Source organism: Amphiura filiformis, chromosome 13 (genome assembly GCF_039555335.1).
Source record: "Amphiura filiformis chromosome 13, Afil_fr2py, whole genome shotgun sequence".
Taxonomy (NCBI): domain Eukaryota; kingdom Metazoa; phylum Echinodermata; class Ophiuroidea; order Amphilepidida; family Amphiuridae; genus Amphiura; species Amphiura filiformis.
The window spans coordinates 19,448,350-19,466,392 of record NC_092640.1 but is presented as its reverse complement, the minus strand read 5'-3'; positions in this window follow the sequence as shown (position 1 = coordinate 19,466,392).

Below are 18,043 nucleotides of genomic sequence, written 5' to 3'. Positions count from 1 at the left end.
TCATATCGATTTTTAACTTCTTTGACCGTACTGTGAGTGACCGTTAGCTAACCCTGTATGTCGCCCTCTTTTGAATACTTATCATCTGATCTCCGTTAAAAAATGACATGCTGCCCTCTATCATGTATAGCATTGATCCTTTATTCTCAAATTCAAAAGTAATGAATGCGTAAAATGAATTTACCAAAAGCCGAATCCGGATTCGGCCGTCTGCCGAATTCACAACGATATGATTAATTTTCGCTTTCATGTGGGCGCGGAAACGGATACTACCAATATGGAACCACATGCCCTGGTGGTTGATGTCCAGATGGTTTGGAACGGTCAGTAAAAATATATATCATAGAGTGTATGGAGGCAAAAAATGTACAGAGGTATACAACAATGATGGCTATTATCTCATATGGTGATGCATGGAGCTCTAAGCCCTATGGGTGTTTTTTTATTCTACACATTAAGAACATTTACATAATAAACATAATATAAGAAAAGGAATATATAAATGTGTAACTAAGAAGTGATAGAAAATGCACAGTATTCTCATTTTATCAACTGTGAAACGTTTTCAAATACAAGCTACATGGCGGACATTTAATAAAGATAAAAAAAGAGATCATTGGAAAAAATAAATGTGCCTTTTTTTAAAGAGTTGATAAATAAACTTAAAAATCATTCATATATAATTTTGAGACCAACATGTTTAAAACGTTGCAGAGCATCCCCCCCCTAAAAAAAACCCCAACTTTAATAAAAGGTCTATAATGTATAGAGTTTAGGAAAGATTTTAAAATAAATATTATTACAAATATTATAAATGTTATTGTTAAATGTTTTCTGCCAAGCGTTATTAAATAAATGTTTTGTCAACTTTATAATAACATTACGTGCAACAAATTCTGAAACTTGATTGTAAAAAAATAAGAAAACGTTCCACATAACCTTTCCTTAGAGTGGACATTTTAACATTATCTGACAACCTTTGCCAGTCTTTTAAAACGTTTTGAAGAACACCAAGAAGGGTTTCTCTGTTTGCTGAGATTAACTGTAATCATTTTTTTTATTATTCATATTTTATTTTCCATTTTTTTCCACATCAGTCAATTGCACAATAACACAAATATATATACATATACATCAGAATGTCTTAATAACATACAACCACAACAATAAATTGTGAATAATCTTACAGATATTATTAAAAAAGATACAATCATGTATAGCTCACTTTTCAAAAATCAACTTCCATTTGTGCCAACGAATATTAAATTTGTTTTTGTCCATATCAATATTGTAAATAAACCTTTCATGAAGGAAAAACATTTCCAAGTCCTTCTTGCCATAAACAAAAGAGGGCTTATCTTTTTTCACACGACTTTTATAGATATTAAATTTCAGAAAAAATAGAATGTTATTGAAAACATAATCTTTGAAAATGTAATTCCCAAAAAGAACCATATTCTGAGTCAAAAGAACATTTGCATTCAGATTACTGTTAATCCAGTTTTGGAAATCTTTCCAGAATTCAGTAGTGAATTTACAATCCCAAAATAAATGAACAATACTTTCTTCAACCTCATTACAAAAGGTACATTTAGAATTATCCGATCTACCAATTTTAACCAGAAGAGTATTCGTACATAATATTCTGTTCAGAAGACGGAATTCAAACCAACGAAGTTTAACTTCTTGAGTGCATTTCCAGTTGTAGTTATTGATTTTAAACCAATCTTTATCTAATAAATGAATACCAAGGAGATCGTTCCATTTATCAATGCACTTGAATTTCACCTGTAAACTGCTCAGAAAAACATTATAAAGTTGTTTACAACCCTTTACCTCCTTAAGAATCATACTAGTATTAAAGCCCTGAAAAGGATTTTGGAGGGTGTTGTTTGAGCTACTCATGGTATGAGAATATGGTTTACAAATAGCCTTCTTAATCCCATGGTAATGAAGGAAATTTATCTTAACATTGTATTTATTTTGGATATCACAAAGGGATAGAAAGTCCCCATCAGGGGATAACATATCATTTACATACCTTATTCCATGATTATCCCATGTTTTATATAACACACTATTACCACCAACTTTGATGTTGGCATTATTCCAAATACTAGAACACAGAACTTGATCTCTGTTAACTGGAAGTAATAACAAAGTATAGTCTCTCCATGCAGTAAGTACATTTATCCAAAAATTATTATGACAGTTTTCAATAACATGTTTCCAATAGTTATGTGATGAATAATCGAAATTACAGACTGGGGCGTTCACTTTAAACAAATTGTAGATTTTACTATTGTTGTCATACCTAAGCATTCTTCTGATCCAAGTGATCTTTAAAGCTTTCATAAAAGATTCCAACTGTATCATTCCAGTCCCTCCCTTATTACATGGAAGAGCCATCTGATTTCTACTAACCCGGTCAATTTTTCCTCCCCAGATAAAATGATGAAAAATAGAATTGATCTCACTAATGACATTACCTTCTGGGGGAGGAAGGGAGAGCACCAGGTGATTCAGTTTTGGCAAGAGAAGTGTTTTAATAACCACAATTCTACCCAATACAGTTAGAAATCTTTTTGACCAGTGATGAATTTGTTTTGTAATAGCTTGCATGGTTGATGTATAATTGACATTGACAATAGCATTTAAATCTGTACACAAAGTAACCCCAAGATAACTGAAATGTTTTACGCCTACCCAGTTCATCTTATATTCTTTACAAAGAACAGTATCAGAACCTTTCTTTGAACCAATCCAAATAGCACTAGTTTTATCGATGTTAATTTTCAAACCAGAAGTATCATGAAAAGCATCAAGTAATTTGATGGTTGCTCTAAGAGAAGTTTCTGTACCATCTAAAATAATAGTTGTATCGTCGGCATATTGCAGAACTTTGTACTCCATATCATATTAACTGTAATCATGGTAATGTTGCTACTTTTTCAATGATGTATACGTATGATTATTTGGGCAAATGCAACAAAATATAATGTGTTGCTTTTAAAAAATAAATTTTAACGGAGGTGTAAATATACACTTAAAAATACGGGGTCAAAATTGACCCTTTTTTAGTCGGTGCATAATTGACAGTGGCTTGCAGGGTCAAAACAATTTTTTTGGCCCCTTGCGGGATCGAATTTGACTACAAAAGTGGTTGTTTGCAATGAAACGGGGTCAATTTATTTTTAGTCGATGCATATTTGACCCCGTATTTTTAAGCGTGCATATCTAGGATTCTGGAGATTGAGATAGAGTTTGTTTGTGATGAATTTATACGATATTTTGAACAATTAGCCTAATTATAAATAATTGAGCAGGTCTTAAGATAAAATGAGAATGTTAATTGGCGATTTAGCTAATCTTTAATGATTCAATTTATGCAAAATGTTTGATCAAAATTAAGGGCTGCCAAAATGACCAGAATGGTGTTATTTTACTGGTCTCAAACCCGGTCTCGGACCGAGACCACGAGACCAAGAGAGCCGAGACCAAGAACAGGCTTAGCTGCCGGTCTCGAGACCTACAACACTGACATTTATACGATATTCTTATCTAACCAAAACCTATAGAGCCCCATTTACACATTGTACAGACCATCTTAAGTCAATGAGATAAATAAGAGTTGATGATAAGCAAGCTTGCCGAAGGTGATGACTTCTAACACACTTACGATGGCATAGCAAGTAAAAGTTGTAACATAAGGTGACAGGCAAAATGTTATATTATCGGCTGTGAAAAAAACGGGTACTTTTATTCAAAAGGGCATATCTTCAAAAATTGTGAGAAGATTGAAATATTTGTTTTGGTTTATTAAAGCTAACGATTCAAGGTTTCTTTACATACCAAAATATATTTAATCAATTTTTCAGAAATAGAAGAAAAAGAGGGCGCAATGAGGGGCCTCTTTTTTTTTGGGGGGGGGGGGCACCCTGTATAGGCCTATGTGTATTCATCAATTTGCAATTTAAAGCTAAAATTGTTCAAAAGTACTATTAATTAATGCTAATTAACACATATTTTTTTACTAATTAAACTTAAATGGCTGATATCTCGAAAACACAGTTTTGACAATGTGACACCGCTGCAGACATCATATCTGGAAAGGTATAAGGGCTACCACCTTCAAACTTGGCCAAGATATTGCTATGCAATGAACAAAAAAAAAACGTTTTTAAAACGTTTTAAATAAGTTATATTTTGGGTTTTGATTTAGGTAAAAACGTTTTAATAACATTAAAATGTCGGGTTATATAAAGGTCATGAAATCGTTTTAAAACGTTTTGTATGAAAACACACTACAACAATATTTTTAAAATGTTTTCGAAATGTCATTGTAAACTATTTTTGCAAACATTTTTGGCCAAATATTTTGTCAACACTTAAATAACATGATGTTAAAATATTTGCACCCGGCAAACACAGATATATTCTTAAAATGTTTTTTACAAAACGTTTTAATAACATTTAAATGTCGGGTTATATAAAGGTCGTGAAAACATTTTTAAAACGTTATTGTAAATATTTTTGGCAAACATTTTTTGCAAAATATTTTTTCAACCCCAAAATAACATTTTGTTTAAAATGATTTGTACCAAGTTTTCAAAAATGTTTTTGGAATGTTATTAAAACGTTTTTATACCCTTTATATAACCCGACATTTAAATGTTTTCTGTAAAACATTTGTGTTTGCTGTGCATTAAATTACCAACAAATGTTATTTAATGTTATGAAAACGTTTTATACCATTAATGTACCCTTTACATAACCCGACATTTCAACGTTTTCTGACAACCTTTTATAACCTTTTGCGAATGATGTCGAAAACGTATTGTGTTTGCTGGGAAGTGCAGATTAATTTATATTTATTTCAAGTCTCTGGCATTGGTAGTTTTTGAGATATCTTGTCTGCAAGCTTATTATGTGAGGAATTTGTCGATCCACTGATGCTGGTGGTTGCTAAGCAACGTGGTTGCCAGTTCTTTTTCCAAGAAGATCGTCAGACGCGTGACTGAGATTGTATTGCCCCTCGTCTCTGTTCATGATGGTCTCTTGCTTTCTTATCTCTATCGCCTGCTTAAATAAACGGTGGATTACCCTTCACTTTTTTATGCAATTTCTAAACAATTTTATTTTTGTTGAGATCACTGAATAGGCCTTTAAATAATGTGTACTGAATGAATCAATTGCAATATAACATATTGGAAAACAACATAAGCAGTTTCAGTGTTAGTGATACATTTTATTCGATTATTCGTTTATCCGTGCAGGGTTTTGGATACCGCGATTACATAATTTATTGTATGACACAAAATTGCTGATAAATTCATTTACAAGACACAAAATGACTGGGCTATTCCAGTTGAAATCCATACACCCCCTATATAAGACTCCATTTGTAATCAACACCCCCTGTGTGGCAGATTAAGGTCATGCCGTCCACAGAGGGTCGTTGGAATTTAACTGGAATAGCTCATTATTATAAAAACATATCTTAATTTGAGTAAATTACAACTTAACAAGTAGTTTTAATGCTATTAACAGTATATTGAATTTATATGATCATAAAGAGTATTCAACACCAATTAGTACAAGTTAAATGAGTATTTTGTGATCCTAGCATCCTCTTCTTATGACATTTTCAGTAGATATCCACGTAAAAACCTTGTTCACAAAATTTCAGTTGATTCCAATTTTGAGTTTACGAGTATCGCATGATTATGTGTATTGCACTGCTCCATAGACAATGTGTTGAAATTTCGTTCTGGTATACCAGAACGTAATTTTCACGATATTTTTGCGAAACGAATAAATCTGCAAGAGATTTTTTGCACATAAACATTATGTTAGCCAGAGGTTTCCAGTGGTATAAAAATCTCAACTTTTTTTTGGAGAAAAGTGGGGGATGATGCTGTAGATCACGAAATGCTCTTTTAAGGATACGAAATGACATGATTTTCATCCATACCTCTCTTTTTTTCTTGTAAATTTAAGTATTTTTAAATACTTATAGTTAAAACTATTTCAACCTACAAAATACTTTTAAACCATCTTAGTATATAATATTTGCCCTAAAACTCTTCTGTTTATGGTAACTATGGCATCATAGTAACTCAGATGCATGTCTCTTAACAAAATATACATTTATTCTATTCAAAAAGTAATTGAACATAATAAATGATCTCAGCTATTGAAACAGTGCACGCTAAAATTAATTTCATCAGCAATGCATGCATGCAAATTTAATACTAGTATGTGTAATGTGTTGTTTGGTAAAGAGACTTCTAAGGCTATATGTCATCATAGGTCAGGTTAAGGTCACTTGGTTGAGGTTGATTTTAGGCAGCCATTTTGAACAACATGTGATATCATAATCAGACATCAATTTTAAAAATGCAAAATATAGCTCAACATTGGAAATAGAAGTATTTTAACCAATTCATATTTTGATAGGTGTGGAGCACTGAAAATCACCTGCACCAAGTTCATCAAGTCATAAAAGAAATCAGAAAGCACTTATTTCCATTTTAAATATCAACATTATTTCTCTAATGTGATAGAAACGTGTATCGAAAATTTTAACGAAGTCCGTTGATAGTAAGCTTTCCAAAATGAAGTAAATTTAAAAACAAGCATGGCGCTTGAATGTACAGACTTGAAATTTAGTATGGAATATTTATTCACGAAGTGCCAAGACAAATCTGAATAAGCTGAAAGTGATCATTTGGAATTCACTAAAGCTAACAAAAGTGTCAAGACTAACATCACAAATGCCAAAAAAGATTATTTTGGCACCAAACTTCACAATGCCAGGACAAAGGAAGTGTTTCAAGTCATGAATCAGTTATTGAACAATCAGGGGAAACCACTTCCATCTTACAATGATCCCTCTGATCTCGGCAATAAGTTTTCTCAACTCTTTGTGAAGATCCGCAGGATTCGTCAAGATTTGAACATTAACGGTGGTAATTATATCAATTGATCATTGTGTTGACAATTGCAGACGATTAAGTCCATTTCATTAAGTGTCTATGAATGATGTGAGACGTACTATCACTATTAAAGTCTTCTAATTCGTCTTGCCTTTTAGACCCTGAGCCCACATGGCTCTTGAAGCAGCATTTAGAACACCACCTTCATGTATTGACTGAGCTTGTTAACAGTTCTCTGAGAACTGGTATTTTCCCTGCCAACGCACATTCAGCTGTTTTTCTCCTCTCCTTAAAAGCCTTCTTTGTGTAAGGATGATCTAAAGAACCACAGACCAGTCAGCAACCTCCATTTCGCTGCTAAAATCATCGAGACGTGTGCTGCGACACAGTTTGTTGAACATCTCAGCTTGTACCAACTAATGGATCCCTTGCAATCTGCCTACAGGGCCTGTCATTCTACTGAGACTGCACTCATAAAAGTTCAAACTGACATCTTGACTGAAATTGACTTAAAATGCGTTCTATATATTATCGGCGGCGTTTGATACTATAGAACTGTTAGAACATAACATCTTGATAAGCCGTTTCACTAGTACAGCCATTATCCTGAAAATACCATTTTAATTCCTCAATCTACATGGATCTACCTGAAAGGACATGAAAGATCCCTACACTGGATTACCACTGACTGCTTAATATTCCATCAGGAAAAAACATGACAATATTAAGGAAAAACCATGATAATTTATTTCAGAACCCTTGTGATTGTCAAAATGTTTTCCTGGAATGTCCTGACAGAGGATTTGTGGATATAGCAATTATTTGTGGTTAACTGAAATGCAAACATCATTACTTGATGAAAAGGAGAAAAAGATGATCCTATTAGCCATTATAAAAGAGACATATTTGGTAACCATTCATGCTTAAGATAGAATTCACTTAATTGAAGCTTGTCCTTGGAGTAAAGTAAACTCAATTACCACTAATACCATGTGACAATACAACTTTTCGCAACTCCGTGTAATTAGAGTCACGCGGTAGCCGTGACCAGCAAGTTTTTAAAAAAAAATTTTTCGCTGGGTACAAAATGTATCTAAAACCATGCTAAATGTTATTTACAGTCCCAGGTGTAATATCTTGACAACTTATTAATTCCAAAAGGGCCACCAATCCTACAGTCAATCATTGTTCGTAATAAACAAATATTTTTGCTTCCATTTCACGCGGTATTTCATAGCGAAAATTAGTTGCAAATCATACTGATCCAGAATTTTTGGACACTGCTACAGGTCTACCTGGTTATCACCTTCACACTACTTTTTCAGATTCACTTCCAAATATACCCTAGCAGTTTCTGAGATACCCTACATACAAATTCTGAGCCCCATTCGCCAAAAAATCTAATTTTTCACAATTCTTTTGTTCTTATCGGACGACGGATCCATTTATATAATAAATACTGTATTTCGACACAGTAATTAACAGCAGAGGCCCGTGGCCTAATGGTTAGGGCGCTTGACTCCAGATACGCTTTCCCGAGTTCGAAACCCGGTGACCAACTGATTTTTTTTCAATGTTTTATTAAACAATTTATTGTCACTAATCAAGGATAACATAATTTTAAACATCCAGTGCTATTGTGATATTATTTTTTTTATTAAAGCAAGTTGTTTGATTCTCAGGGAAATTGTTTATTGTGTTAAGGGCCTATTTAAAAACACAGCATAGTGTGATACAACACCATCAAGGATCAAAAGAAATCTGAATAACACAAGAAACTAGATCAGGTATTATAGGGTATGCAATACGACGTTACTCATTGTTATTCTCATTTAAATATATGTTGTCCTACCACGGGCAAATTCGCATGATAATAGGACAATAAAACATGATTGTGATATGTATGAATGGTTGTTGAATCGATTTAGAGACCTGACTCTCTGTCATCTTCAGCTATCGTAGAACATGACAATTGTCATACCGTCCCGGTAGGTTGATTACAAACACTCTGTAGGTGTGGAATATTGTTCCGCTAGTATGGAAGGCCAGTAGGAAAAAAATATCCAAATAACATTTATCAAGCATATATAGTACGGAAGCGTCTATGTGACACAACTTGACAAGATAATTATCTTGCCATGTCGACTTATTATCAGCATTATGTCAACATGACAATATAAAATATCTCACCAAGACAACTGAACAAACAAGTCAACATGGCAAGATAAATTATCATACTAAGTCGACATACCAAGACGATGGATGTCGTCTTCGCGAAATAAATTATTATGCCAAGTCAATTTAGCAACAAATTAATGTCTACATAGCAGGATATTTTGTCACGTCCAGTTGACTTAACAAACAATATAAGTCAACATGGTAAGATAAATTATCATACCAAGGAATAGTAATTTTTGACACCGTATAATTTAAATTATTGACAAGCATCCTCGGGATGTAGAGGAGGGGCGGCCCGAAATTAATGGAAAATATAAACCAAAAATCTCAAAAGACCGCCGACAACCGCCGCTCAATAGGGATATCCAACTAGAGTGCCCCGCAGGGCTACAAAGAACCACACACCGCGAAATTTGGATATCCAACTAGATTGCCCGCAGGGCTATAAAGAACCAAACACCGCGAAATATGGATGTCCAACAAGTTTTAACTATAAATTAGCCCTCGATAGAGGGCAAGGCTTGAAGGATTAGGGAAATTATAACCACGAACCGCGAAAGTTGCCTTAACAAACAATATAAGTCAACATGGTAAGATAAATTATCATACCAAGTAATAGTAATTTTGACACCGTATAATTTAAATTATTGAAAAGCATCCTCGGATGTAGAGGAGGAGCTGCCTGAAATTAATGGGAAAATATAAACCACAAATCTCAAAAGACCGCCGACAACCGCCGCTCAATAGGGATATCCAACTAGACAAACCGCGAAATTTGGATATCCAGCTAGATTGCCCCGCAGGACTCAGGAACCACAAATCTTGAAATATGGATATCCTACAAATTAAAACCACATACCGCGAAAACCGCCAACAACTGCCGCTCAATAGAAATATCCAACTAGATTGCCCCGCAGGGCTACAAAGAACCACAAACCGCGAAATTTGGATATCCAACTAGATTGCCCCGCAGGGCTATAAAGAACCACACACAGCGAAATATGGATGTCCAACAAGTTTTAACTATAAATTAGCCCTCGATAGAGGCAAGGCTTGAAGGATTAGGGAAATTATAACCACGAACCGCGAAAGTTGCCTTAACAAACAATATAAGTCAACATGGTAAGATAAATTATCATACCAAGTAATAGTAATTTTGACACCGTATAATTTAAATTATTGAAAAGCATCCTCGGGATGTAGAGGAGGGGGCTGCCCGAAATTAATGGGAAAATATAAACCACAAATCTCAAAAGACCGCCGACAACCGCAGCTCAATAGGGATATCCAACTAGACAAACCGCGAAATTTGGATATCCAGCTAGATTGCCCCGCAGGACTCAGGAACCACAAATCTTGAAATATGGATATCCTACAAATTAAAACCACAGACCGCGAAAACCGCCAACAACTGCCGCTCAATAGAAACCGCAAAATTTGGATATCCAACTAGATTGCCCCGCAGGGCTATAAAGAACCACACACAGCGAAATATGGATGTCCAACAAGTTTTAACTATAAATTAGCCCGCCAACAACCGCCGCTCAATAGAAATATCCAACTAGAAATTTGGATATCCAACTAGATTGCCCCGCAGGGCTATAAAGAACCACACATCGCGAAATATGGATGTCCAACAAGTTTTAACTATAAATTAGCCCCCGATAGGGGCAAGGCTTGAAGAATAAGGAAAATTATAACCACGAACCGCGAAAGACCTCCAACAACCGCCGCTCAATAGAGATATCCAACTAGATTGCCTGCAGGACTACAAAGAACCACAAACGGCGAAATTTGGATATCCAACTAGATTGCCCCGCAGGGCTACAAAGAACCACACACCGCGAAATATGGATATCCAACAAGCTTAAACAATAAATTAGCCCCGATAGAGGACAGGGCTTGAAGAATAAAGGAATACCATGAACCGCGGAAGACCGCCAACAACCGCCGCTCAGTAGAGATATCCAACTAGATTGCCTGCAGGGCTACAAAGAACCACAAACGGCGAAATTTGGATATCCAACTAGATTGCCCCAGGGCTACAAAGAACCACGTAGATTTTAGTTATAGGTATAGCTACATATACTCGTATTTTTTATTGTCATAAATCAAGGATAATATTATTCAAACTTCTATTTTTCGCTTTCTTCGTCTTATGGAGTACTTCGTAACCGGATGACTTTTCAAGCTTGGAGCTACTCGGCTTCATTCATAAAAAGAAAGGAAATCTACCAAAAAAACGTTGACAACGTAAAGAAAGCAGCAAGTTTAAAAAGCCCCCACCTCGGCTCACTTTTTGAAACTTGGTCCCATTTTGAATATCAACAGCAAATCGGTGTTTTTAAAATAGCATTATTGCCATTAACATGCCTATTTGTTATTCGTTTAATTCAATCGACCATTCAATTGATCATGAACTTAATATTATAAAACAAAACATAATTATATAGGATATTGGCCAAGAACAATAACATTTCTGATCGTTCCAGAATGCTAACAACTTAATATCGCATCGGCACATTAAAGATACATAACACTTTGTGTTTTAAGTTGATAATTATGACCAAAGTTTAAATCAGTATCTTTTTCAAATGGGACCAAGTTTCAAAAAGTGAGCCGAGGTGGGGGCTTTTTAAACTTGCTGCTTTCTTTACGTTGTCAACGTTTTTTTGGTAGATCCTCTTTAATAGCTACCCATCTTGTAAACAGTTATAAGTCGGTTTCAGGATATTTCAGGAATGGTTTCCAAATGTTTGGCATTGCATATTTGAAAAGTCAAACTTATAATCCTGTTACAGGAATTTCCATGATATCCCACGACTATTTATTATGATCCATGACCGTTCAGGCAAAAACATGAATAAAAATGGTATTTTCAGGATATTGGCTGTACTAGTGTTTTGAAAAACGCCTTGCTGTATCCGACACTGCTCTACAGCCTACCTATACGTGATTGGAAAAGCCAAGTTAATCCCATCTCCATAACTAGTGATTTTGGTGTGCCGCAAGGCTCTGTAATGGGTCCACTCCTGTTTACTGCATATATTCGTCCCATAAGTGACATTGCCATCAGTCATGGAATTAAATATCATATTTATGCGGATGACAGACAACTTTACATCTCGTTTAATCCCCGCATTCCTGATGATATGGAGCGTGCCCTGTCCACATTGACTCGCTGTATCCATGAAATCAAAACATGGATGTCATCAAACTGTCTGAAACTGAACGATTCGAAGACGGAGTTCGTTGTTGCATGGTCACCTTACAATCTTAAACACTTGTTCCAAATTGAACTCACCATTGGCACAGCTAATATCAAGCCATCTGAGACTGTACGAAACCTCGGTTTCATGTTCAATCCCACAATGACCCTTTCCAGCCATGTGAACTTCCTCCGCAGATCCATAAATTTCCAATTACGAAATCTCTGGCGTATTCGTTTATTTTGTTGACCAGGACACTTGCCACCTCGCAGTTCGTGCGCTCATTTCATCTCGTTTAGACTATTGCAACGGACTCTTCACTTCATTATTCGGCAAGACCTTACAAGACTGCAACGCCTACAGAATAATGCTGCGTAACTGGTTTTTGCAGTTGGTCTTAGAACTGACGCTTCCAATCTCCTAGAGACCTTGCACTGGCTTCCAGTTCGCGAACGAGTACTGTTAAAACTCCTTCTGAACGTCAATAAGTCTATGCAACAACAGAGTCTCAACTACATCTCGGACTACTTTACCGTTTATGTTCCCCCCCTCGTACCTTGCGATCGTCTTCTGACAGTAACCAGCTCGCTATTCCAAGACACAGCCACAGAATGGATGGTAAAAACAGATTTCACATTGCAGCTGCCACGGCATGGAATTCACTACCTGTGGACATAAAAATCTGCTACGACCACATCCGTGTTCAAGTCTATGCTGAAGACTCATTTGTTTTCTTGAACTGTTCCTCTTGTTATTTGACTTTTTGGCTTCGCGCGGGTGAATGGCGCCATAAATGTCTGACATGTAAATGTAAATATAAACCGCACGGGTTAAATGTGACGAGTCATTTCAAAAGACATTTATTTTCAGAAAAATATATTTTGAATGAGGCTACGTGCATCACATTTGAGGACAGATTTTTTAAGGGTGGTCGCCGAAATTGGTCGGCCGATATTTGTTATGGTGACCTTTTTTGGGGGAGCCTGAGGGGGGGGGGGGTCCACTTGAGAGTCAGAAATGTTTGCAAATAAGGGTTAAAAGTCGTCAACTTTCATCGTATCTGAACAGATTTTCTATGTGCTCACGTTTCCTCATTTTCCTCCGTTTCTGGTGGTGTTGGTGGGGGGTGTCCGAGCCCCACTGGATCCGCTACTGGGTATGGTACAGGGTGTCCCAATTCTGAAAGGTTGATTGAATATATTTTGGTATGTAAAGAAATCTTTAATCGTTAGCTTTAATAAACTAAAACAGTTATTTCAATCGGCTCACAAATTTTGAAGATATGTACTTTTGAATAAAAGTACCCGTTTGTCACTCTGTCCATAGACATGCCACCTAGACCTATCACTGCCCATCCCTAACCATGGCAGTAGGTGAAGCCACGTAACCAAGGTGATTTTGGTCGGGTGGTCGGACGCGGAGAAATAAGCGTTCATGTCTGGAGAGAAAGACGCGCTCGTTTGCGTGATTGTTGGGCTATTATCACTCGCGTCAAATGCAACATGTTCCGTTGACGCGAACATATCTGCTTGCTTGCGTCCGGGTATGCGTACTTGTCAAAGTCGTTGCTAAGCAGTGTCGGCTTCACTACGCGAACCAAAGTCATAGGTCTAGGTTCTCGTTTGTCTGGGACTCTGTCCACGGATAGCAAACAGAGTGGTTGGTATGGCGCATGCTGTGGAGTGGCCTGCACGATCACCAGACCTCACACCACTTGATTTTTTCCTTTGTGGCAAAATCCAATATCTTCGCAAACGTATTACTGAATGCATTCGCAAGTATCCGGCGCACAAGGAAGGTACGCAACGCAATTGATGCAATGAGGACCAGAGCTGAAACCTGTATTCGCCAAGGAGGCAACCAGGTAAAGACAGAGCAACAGAGTAAACTCACTTCAGAAGAACCAAAGACAAACCAAACATCCTTTTAGGGCTACCTTTTATCCTAAAAAGAGAAATGACTGTTGTAAATAAAAAAACATAAAGCAAGAAACAGCAAAGTAAGAAAGTAAGAAACATAATAAAACAAAAAGGCATAAATAACCAAGAAAAAATAAGTAATTGCAAGTGAAGCAAAAGAATTCCCATTTGGCATCCATTTTACCCACAAATTAATGACACTATTAACACAATCCATTGCCCACAAACCCACCGGTAAAGCCCATTCCATAAATAAAGTTATTTTATAAAGTTTTCATTGAGGACTGTTTGATATCCATGCATGATATGTGTACTCCTTCTCAATCTTTGAAGTAGCCAAGCCTTCTCCGTGGACAGAGTGAAAAACGGGTACATTTCTTTGAAAGAGCATATCTTCAAAAGTTGTGAGCCGATTGATATAATGGTTTATTAAAGCTAACGACTCAAGGTTTTTTTTTATACCAAAATATATTTGATCAACTTTTCAGATATAGGAGAAAAAGATGGCGTAATGAAGGGCCTCTTTTTTGGGACACCCTGTATGTGTGTATGGGGCTGAGGGATGGCATGTATGGGGTGATGGGGGGTGTGTGCGTATGTGTTTGCCGGCTAATGAAACTTTACATTCCAACGGTGGACGTCACTGTAACCGGGGACCGGGGGCAATTGACGGCAAACAGCCTAATAATGCATATGAGAGTGCGTCCCCTATTGTTGATATTAAAAAAAAATCAGTTGATATTTTAAATTTTAAAAAAATAAAAAGAAAAGATAATTAGTTTGTGTAAACAGTGGTAAACCTGGTCAACGTACCCGGGTAGGCGCTGAAATCAGAAAAAATCCATCTGCGTTTGGATAGTTATTATTAAGTAGAGGTCCCGTTTGCCGGGACATTCCTGTAAGGGTGTGTAGGCCTACTTGTGGGAGTTTTTGATATTCTGATCAATAATGATGAATATACCATTTTAAGTTATCTATTAAACGTTGTTATTATCTTAAAACTACTAATTTTAGGCTTTATGTTTAAAAAGCAGAGCAGAAGTGCTTATTTGACATGTTTGAGATGAACAATAACAGCCCCAGCAACTACGCTTAAAAGAATTGGCATTGTAAAGTCAAATTAATCAACATTCAGATTTTTGAATCTAATAAAATACAAAATCTGACATTCAAAATGAAGGCAGGACAAAGGTTCGCACTTTTATTATCGCAGAATACGAAAACATGGTTAACACATGTACGCGAGCAGTTAAAGATAACAAATTACACTTCTAAGTTATTTGCAATGTTATATGGCATAGACATGAGATATATCATGATATGTGATTGTTGGTCGATTGGTGGAGCAGTTACGGTCCGTTCATACTACCACCGCATTTGCGATGCGTTGCTTTGTGATGCAGATATCATCGATTACTTTTTGCCCGCAACTCAACGCAACTCGTAGCATTTCTAAGTTAAAATGTATTATCGCAATGCACTAGTTCGCAGTACGATGCTTTGCGGCAACGCACAGCATCGCAAAGCAACGCATCGCAAATGCGGTGGTAGTATGAACGGACCTTTAGGCAATATATTGTGTACAAAAAATCCAGATTATAACTTTTAATCAATCAATTGAATCAATTTTGGATTTCAAAGGCATGCATGATTATACAGATTTTGTAAATTATTCTTCAGCGGGTTTTAATTTTCAGTAGCAAAGAAAAAAATCAAAGATTCATGATTTAAAAAGATAGCTCAAAAACTCTATCTACCAATCGCATTAGAGTTAGTTTACAAAATGCAAACAAATGACCTAACATAAATAGTATCATTACATGGTAATGCACTCCAAAGTCCGGGAGCTGGATTTCCAAGCTGGACACAGTCGCTATCAACTGGGACAACGGCCCAATGAGTCAATATAGTATAATCGCTGGGCGTCCGATCACTCCATACAAATGAACCTTCGGTTGCAGTGTCGGTAAATCCAATCCAGACCTATAGATTTCATTAAATGAAGAATTACACAAACACGATGGTTAATTTGGAGAGATGGTTGGGACCTACAGAGGATATATCTTTGGAGTTAACTCGAGTATTAGAGTCACGCGGTAGCTGTGACCAGCAAGTTTTAAAAATTAATACAAGACTAGTTTGCGTCTGACGTCATCTCTAAAGTGTCAATCAAACTCCTGCATGGTTTGTTTACAAGTGCCGTGATGATGAGGTGCTGAATTAGGCGGTAAAATCAGGTCACCATGTGGTAAATTTTGCACCTTCAAACATACAAACGATCTCAAAAGTTATTTGCCATTTTATGCGATTCCTTTTCTCCGATCTGCACCAGATGAATCGACCTTCCTTTTACACGCTATTAACCAATCAATGGTCAAATGGAGTTTTATTGACAGTGACGTCAGATACACGAACTAGTCTTTTTAATTGTAATCTCTTTAATTATACACGCAACTTTAAAGTAGGCCTATTTGTGTTCTATTGTGATATGATATTTGTCGCTAGATACAAAATATATGTAAAACCATGATAAATGCTTTACATGGTCCCAAGTTTAATATTTTAAAACTCATTAATTCCAAAAGTGAAATTCCAAATGCTACATTCATATATACTGCGCCAATAAAGTATCCTTACACTTGGAAAAATAATCATGCTTTCAAAACTGAACAATATTGAGGTAAATTTGTTTTTTAATAGATGCACTATTTAATCTTGCACATTATGACACCACATTGAACCCAATGTGACCTCAAGAAGTAAAGTTACAAGTAATTGAATAGACGAAGGTCCAGTTTTAAAAGTGACAAACTGGCCTATAAGGCGCAAAAAAGATTCCAACAAACGCAACAACAAGAGACAACACAGTTTCTTCAATGAAGCGTTATTTAAAGCAGTTTTATTTCAGTTTTACTTCTCTGTACTTTTCATAACTTCCATGTTATTTGTCAGTTCTTTTGTTTCAGTTTTCTTTTGTTCCTTTTGTTTTAAATTAAAGCCAAACGCATGAATTAGCCATTCACCACTCTCAAACCAGATGTCTAGTCTGTGGAGTTTTGAATAGGCCAGTTTGTCACTTTTAAAACTGGACCTTCGTCTAATCAAATGCTTGTAACTTTGCGTAACAAAATTACCCCAATATTGTTCAGTTTGGAAGTTGTGATTATTTTTCCAAGTGTAAGGATACTTTATTGGCGCAGTATAGTTAATACTGTGCTTTCACGCATCGATTTATCGCAGTTTTCCGTGGCCCAGTGATTAGAGGTTAAATAGGCCTACCACTAATTATGTATTACACGGGTTTCAATGGGAAAATGCCTAATATCAAGTCTCACAGTTCAATGCCTAATATCAAGTGAAACTATATGATTTAGATGCCAAATGATCAAAAATTCAACATAGGTTGACCTGAGACTTTTCTTGTTTTAACGCACTGAACCGTAAACACCTTAAAATGACAGTGCGCCATCGAAGCTGAAAGTTACAATATGATAGGGCGAATATTTACTAAAACCGAAGCCGTGCGTATGAATTTTGGTAATATAAAAAAAAAAATGTCATATAATGAGAGAAAATGTACCATTTTGAAGCATCAAACTCTAAAAAGTACTTTTTTCAGCAATTTCAGCGATTTTAATGCAGTCTTTTCGAATGCCATGAAAAAAAAGTTACTCGTCGTATTTCGATGTATCGCCCAGGCCTATTAGTGGTATTTAACCTAGAGTCCAATACTATTGATTCGTGCCCAGTTCAAAACCGGGGACCATCTGATTTTGTTCCAATGTTTTATCCAACAATA